General features: G+C 39.4%; 1 long non-coding RNA gene across 1 annotated transcript in view; it reads right to left on the bottom strand.

Annotated features, from left to right (window-relative positions):
- Window positions 1–2366, bottom strand: part of LOC134448357 (uncharacterized) — a 4667-nt gene extending 2301 nt beyond the window's left edge. Inside the window, exons 1-2 of the long non-coding RNA XR_010034750.1 lie at window positions 2215–2366; window positions 1561–1637 (exon numbers count right to left, since the gene is read on the bottom strand). This is a non-coding gene — a long non-coding RNA (uncharacterized LOC134448357). The remainder of the gene's footprint in view (window positions 1–1560; window positions 1638–2214) is intronic.
- Window positions 2367–7138: the final 4772 nt, after the last annotated feature.

Genomic DNA, 7138 nt, shown 5'->3' with positions numbered 1-7138 from the left:
ACTTAATTTTTTAGTTTATCTCTAATATACCATGATATATATATTTTAAATGTCTCAAATCTCATGAGCCTGAGTGTTGCGTCATGTAGCTTGAGGCACCAAGCAATGTTGCACAACGCATCAATGGGTTAATTTGGCTCTGGCTGTAGCTGAAAAGACATTGCTACTATAGTATTACATTAGATCACCACACGGAGCATTTAGTAATAGATTACAACTTGGTAATTGTCATTTCGGTAATTTATAACAGGGTATTAGCAGATGAACACAGAACAGAGCTGTGGCGGATGTTTACGTTGGTATCAAGAAATATTTCACCAAAACACTGAGCTGATTTAAATTCATGCCATGCTATGAAATGACATTTATATTCATGAAATAAAAAATATAGCCTATATTATTTACATGTATGCTCTGTGAGTGGTGAAATCTTTATTTATTTATGGATGCGGCTGCATGTTGTTATCCTATTTAAGCCTTCTTAATTAATGTCTCTGTGAACAAGAATATTATGCTGTAATAAATAAATGCACTAATAAAAAAATGGGCTATCCGACCACGACGCTATGTAGTCCTTGTAAAGAAGTGCATATTCTTGAGAAGCTCAGCAGATATGAATACATCCCAACTCACAATTAAACATTAAAGAGGGGTTGCATACCGCACACTTTACTAAACAGATTCTTATGTTTTATTCAAAGCGAACACCATGTTAAATGTGTAGAATCAGGTTCGCTCAGGGACATTCACCATTTTTTTCCTATACAACCATCGAGGAGATGAGAATATATTATCTTATAAAGTGATTATATGGTACTGTTTGACACTAACACTACTACCCTGCGATACCGCATTGAAATTTTATTCTACATTACGCATTCAAAAATAGACACTCACTAAAATTCCTCATATTTTCATCAGGCACAAAACACTGACACATAAAATTCTGTACACATCATGACAAAAACATCAGGAGCATGATTTGAAGCAGGAAGAGAAGAAGACACCACAGAGAGAGAGAGAGAGAGAGAGAGAGAGAGAGAGAGAGAGAGAGAGAGAGAGAGAGAGAGAGAGAGAGAGAGAGAGAGAGAGAGATCACACCTGAGGAGTTAACCCAGAAAAACAGATGATGGAGGGCGGAGGTTAAACAGTAAACACACAGCAAGGTTGAGCTCATTACTCAAGGAAGACAGACGAGAAGGGAAAGAGAGAAAAGACGAATAAAGGAATCAGAGAGGGGGAGGTGGTAAAAAAGGAGTCAGAGATGGCGAAGTGGTAAAAAAAAAAATCTCTGAGTGCGACTTTGTGAGATTTTTCACCATAAATAAGATGCTCACTTACTATTTTTCAATATTTCACATCAGATGTATTGATTTCATTGGGATTAAATTTCAGTGACAACATATAGAGTACAAGACTATCATATGGTGCCCGATCAGCAAAAAAATGCCTGTCTCAGGCTACCGTAATAAGGATTGTATGATTGTATGTATCAGCGCTTAAATCAACTTCAATTCCCTATCTGTACAGACAGTGGATGATGACAGACATCATACTTACAAGGGCCCGTCTCTCTCTCTCTCCCTGAATTGGATGCACTTGTCCTGTTTCTGTAGATGTGTAGGCCTACTGGTATCCTGAGGGGAGAGGGGTAAGGCAGGCCCATGGGTTTATGTGTGTGACACTCAATCAAAATACTACAGTGTCGCTACACATTTACCATTTGTTCAATAAATGTTACCACACAAATAAGTGGAGATGAAAAACTTTCAGACACATTGAATTATTGTTGTGGTTAGTAATTTGTTATAGAATCAAAAGACATTTGTCCAGAAGCCGCCTTCATTTTACTGATTTGTTAATCTTGTATGCATAGCAGGCCGACGCACGGACATACTTGTTTGCAATATCATACTTCAATATCTTAACTTTAAAAAATAGCTGTAAAATTGACATATCATCTGTAATGGTTTAGTATTATACAAACATATCATAATTATTTTGAAACAATGTTCAGGTCAAAAATGAATGTTTCCAGATGTACGTAGGCCTACATTAGGCCTATCCTACAGTAGGCCTATGTCAACAGATAGGCCTATTGATACTGCGTCAGACAAAAAAATCCCTTGCACGCTGAAACTAAAAGCAATATATTACATAACCGTAATGTACATGCCAAAGTGTTTGGGTTTAACTGTCGGTTACTCTACTTACGATCGAGGGCCAAGATGTCTGTCTGTGATGAGGATGAGGTCTTGGCGGATGTGTTGATCAGTCGGAGCACAGCTGCTTATTTGTATGCCGTGGACTGCCCCCTTGCCTCTGATTGGTCGAACTGTAGGGAGGAAATGCACTTACATTGGTTAACGGAGAAAAAAATACAAAAATTCTGGACTTGTGCTAAAAAGTCTAAAACGTGTGCCCAAGTGATTGGCTGTGAAAAATATTGGTTTCGTTGAAACTGTTAATCGTTATTGTGATCGTGATCGTGATCGTGATCGTGATCGTGATCGTGAACAGCGGCTAAAGAGTTGCGCTTAGTATTTATTAAAAAAATGTCTGGCAACGAAATTACAAAGGTTAACGATAGGCTACAACACACCTGAAGTCCAATTTATATTGTGCATTTTTGTTTCATATTACTGCGTAATGATGTTTCTATGTTGTTTAAAATTATTTGGTTAATTTCACCAAAAACGATATACAGCATTCTTGCCAGTTGAATGCTGCATTTCGCATGGATTTTTCATGCCTCTCAAGCACTCAGAGTGTATCGGTGAATGGCTTCTGATATTTCTGTCCCAGATTCTAGTTCAATGATTGTAAAAATGTGCTATTTACAGTATGTAACAGGAGTTTCAGTACTCTCTAGAATGTAATCCTTTGAAAAGAGTCCAAAATAATGAACTAAGTGAAAGTCTCAACATGCGTTTCAGACACTACTATGACTAATTGCTCGTAATTTAAACGTAGTTAAGAAATAAAGAATAATATTTAAAAAATGAAATCACGACAACACAAAAAAATGGTGGAGAAGAGGATTGCAGTGATTATGTTAGAAAAAGCTTTTGCATGCATCATACAAGGTCCCGGCGGCCTTTTCAGACCATTCTGTAATTGAGTTGAAAATATTTTAATTGTAGAAACTTCACAACGATACATTTTTTATTTGTTGTATAATTCATCAAAGTATTCCCATTTAGTTAAGAATCTCTACGTCTTCTATGTTAACTAGGCCCATTTCATTTGGTGACTGTAAGACCTTGTGCCCTGAACCGCCACTGTTCGGAACTGCACAGTATCAGACACTGAGTTGTTGATGACTGTATCTGCTTCACATTCTCACACACAAACACATTAGTCGCCACATTTTTATGCAAAGTCAATCACACAAAACTCCCAGAACTATTATTTGCCTGAAATATTATGTATTGTTGCAGCTTATAGGCCTACATCCATCTAAAATTCCATGTCCAGTGAAGCTCTGAATTTGTGAAGGTGGTTCCATGGCACAGTGTGGTTATCCTTTTTTTAAAAAGATTTTTGTTGTTGTTGTCTTTTTTTACTTTATTTGACAGGACAGTGTGAGAGGTGGACAGGAAGCAAATCGGGAGAGAGACGGGGAGGGGTCGGCAAAGGACCCGGGCCGGGAATCGAACCCGGGTCAGCCGCATGGCAGGCGAGTGCCCTACCGGTTGGCCATGGCAGGGCCGGCACAGTGTGGTTATTCAAGTGGAATTTAAGCAACCCTTGGGAATATTTATTCAGCAAACACAACATTCATTTGTGAAAGGGTTCTCCAATAAACATAACGTTCAGTTATAAACATGCAAGGAAAGCAGTAATTCAACTTCTGCAGCACAGCCCAAATGCATGCAATTACATTGTTATTTAAACTTGTGTTAATGTGGACATAATTAAATGCAGAGAGTGCAAACTGGCTGTGCAGGGGTTACTGTGCAAAAGTAGTGCATTGAGTGTCAGGGGACAAGAAGTTTATGTATACAGTTTTAAGTGTAAGCGCCAGTGGTGTAGTCTACATGGAACGCAGGTTTACGCAGTATACCCACTTCAGAATTTCAAGGATTTCAGTAGACCCACTTAAAATTGATTGATCCATTATTTAGATAGCACAAATACTAGGCCTACATACAGTATACCCACCTCAAAAAATGCTCAAATATACAGTATACCCACCACAAAAACATAGACTACACTGGTAAGTGCTTTGGGCCGTGGCGTTAGCTGCGACACTTTGTATTTCTGAGAGGTTTCACTACCGTAACATGTTTAATGACAATATATGAACATGGACAGAGATGGACAATGTCAAACACTAAGTGTGATTTGCAGCAAATGATCCCCTCAATCTTCATTTTGTAGTTGCGCACCTTAGACACTACATCCAAGCCCACAGCAAACAGACTAACTGATGGGGACTGAGCATGATTAATGAGCTTGTCAAAGCATCTTAATGACTATTTACTTTATTCAGTTAATAAGGGTATTTTTGCATTTGTTTACAAATACCGAAGTCATACTGTATGAGGCGTGTTGCATGCTGCTGACCATATCTTGCACCATACACATTTCAGCCTGTTGCATTAGACACACACAGTTGCATGCAAAACCGGTCTTGGTTGGACTTGTGAGCCCATGCATGATTCTTGTTCGGCAGACATCATGATAATGTCTTAGTGAAGCCATCAAGCCAGTATAATGAAATCATATAACTGCGTAATGGATGTTTCTAAGTTGTTTAAAATCATTTGGTTGTTAAAACAATGTTACAGCATTCTTGCCATGTTGTATGCTGCATTTTGCATTGGTTTTCATTCCTCTCAAGCAGAGGGTATCGGTGAATGGTTTCTGATATTTCTTTCTCAGATTGTTCTTCAATGATTATAGAAAAATGTTATGCAACAGTTTCAGTACTCTCTAGAATGTACTTTGAAAAAAAGTTCAAAATAATGAACTAAATGAAAGTCTCAACATGCATTTCAGATACTAGATGACCATATCTTGCACCATACACATTTCAGTGTGTTGCATTAGACACACACAGTCTCACACAAAACCGGTCTTGGTTGGACTTGTGATCCCATGCATGATTCTTATTCGGCAGAGATGATAACACAAAATGTCTTAGTAAGCCATCAAGCTAGTATAATGAAATCAAAGAATTGTGCTGAAACACCAAAGGCAGAGTTACATGAACCCTAAACAACGCAGACGAGCCGAGAACAGGCAATCCCAGTCAAATTCATATGCTATCTGATTTCAGTTCACTATTTTCACATTCAGCTAATTCTCCTGAAATGGTGGATTTTAGACCTCCTCCTTAATTCCCCTGGCTTTTGATTTTTTTTTCCTTTTTCTTTTATATTTTGTTTCTTTTATTACTTTTCAGTGCCGACATAGGTGAGTGTTAAAGTGTCTTGACAATGCATCAGAGGCAAGACAAAGTCAAAGGGCCAGATCTTACGGGCAATTTTCCTGTGGAAAAAAAGAAACACTGTAGCCTATACTGAAAAAAAACGTACTGGCCATTTCATTAAGGAAATTTAGATGAAATAACCTAGACTATTAATCTCAAACCCTCAAGACCTCTGTCTTGAACAGCCGTTTTAAGAATTTTGGCTGAGAGAAGGTTACTATTTTGGATGTTTGTTAGTTGTGTTTCTTCCAAAGACTCCGCGGGCCAGAGCAAATGTCTCAGTGGGCTCCCAGGCCGAAGTAAACAAACCTCTAGACTAAGAGAAGATCTGTTTGTGGTTCAGTAGCTCATCAGTGCTCAACTGAACTTTTACAGTCTAAAATCATGTGAGTGAGTTGGGAAGCTGTATGCTCCAAGCGCTTTCTGAGGTAAATTGTAAGTTATGTGACAAAGTAGGCCTAAGCATTGATTGACTATGAACATTCACAATGAATGCAGTAAACATGTGGCGTCATATTCAGACACATGAGCTGAAACAGGTTTAATAGCTGTTGTTAATTGTTGTTAAAAGCCAATTGTTAAGATATGCTTCACAAGTTTCTATCATGTCAGCGTTTGTTCAGACAGTGCTGGAGGCTTAGTGGAGCTCAGAGCAGAGCACAACACAGGTGTAGCTGTGTGCTTATAAGAGCCTCCAGCTCTAAACGGGACAGTCAAGGTGGTGGTTTGCTGCGTTGAACCACATGAAGGACCAAACAAACATGTCGCCTGCCTCACATCTGTGTCTCTGAGGTTTACCCAGCTCCTAAGTCAACCTTCCTGCCCCGCACCGCGCAGCGAGCCCTGGTTGTATGCCTCGTAAAGACAATACGGCTCGTGAAAATCAGCCCTCTTTGTCAAACGTCTGCCTGTTGTTCACAGTAAGTGACACCAAAGCACCAAACGCTCTGCAATCATCTACTGCCTTCTTGTGCAGGCTCCTTACAGACAGTCATGCAGCATTTTGAGATCTTGCCCTAACTCTGTTTTGGAAAACAAGTGCTGTGCTCCCCTAGAATCTCTCAGTGGAGCAAGAGTGACTTTGCGGACGGTCTCTGTTTCGCTCGGTCTTTCCGAATGGGAAATACCTGTTTACTGACTGCTAGAGGGATCCCTGGTTAGTCACAAAGAGGCCACCCGTTTCAGAACCAGTTCCGAAAAAAGTGACAGAGACACAGGGGAGCATCGAGAAAGACATAGAGAAAAAGAGAGGAGGTATACAGAAAAGAGAAAAAGAGAAAAAGAGAGGAGGTATACAGAAAAGAGAAAAAGAGAAAAAGAGAGGAGGTATGCAGAAAAGGAGTGGGAGAAGTTCCCCACATGCTTTCAAATCGTCTACCCCCTACCATGTGTCATCTCAGTGAATAAGACTAGAGCCAAACTGACTGAACAAGTCCCTTTGACAAACTGTAAGTGTGCTATCTCATCTCAAACAATGTTTATTTCATGAAGGGCTGTTAGACTAGACATCTAACATAATGAATATGAGGCTAGGAACGGATAGTACACTGAAAAAAATGTAGGCCTGGCCTACTGGCCACTTCATAAGTCCCTTTGACAAACTGTAAGTGTTGATGCCATCTCAAACCATGTTTATTTCACGAAGGGCTGTTAGACCAGACATCTAACACAATGAATAGGAGGCTGGGAACGGAAACCCTG

Source organism: Engraulis encrasicolus, chromosome 5, assembly GCF_034702125.1.
Source record: "Engraulis encrasicolus isolate BLACKSEA-1 chromosome 5, IST_EnEncr_1.0, whole genome shotgun sequence".
NCBI classification, from domain to species: Eukaryota; Metazoa; Chordata; class Actinopteri; order Clupeiformes; family Engraulidae; genus Engraulis; species Engraulis encrasicolus.
This window is presented reverse-complemented; position numbering and strand designations above follow the sequence as displayed.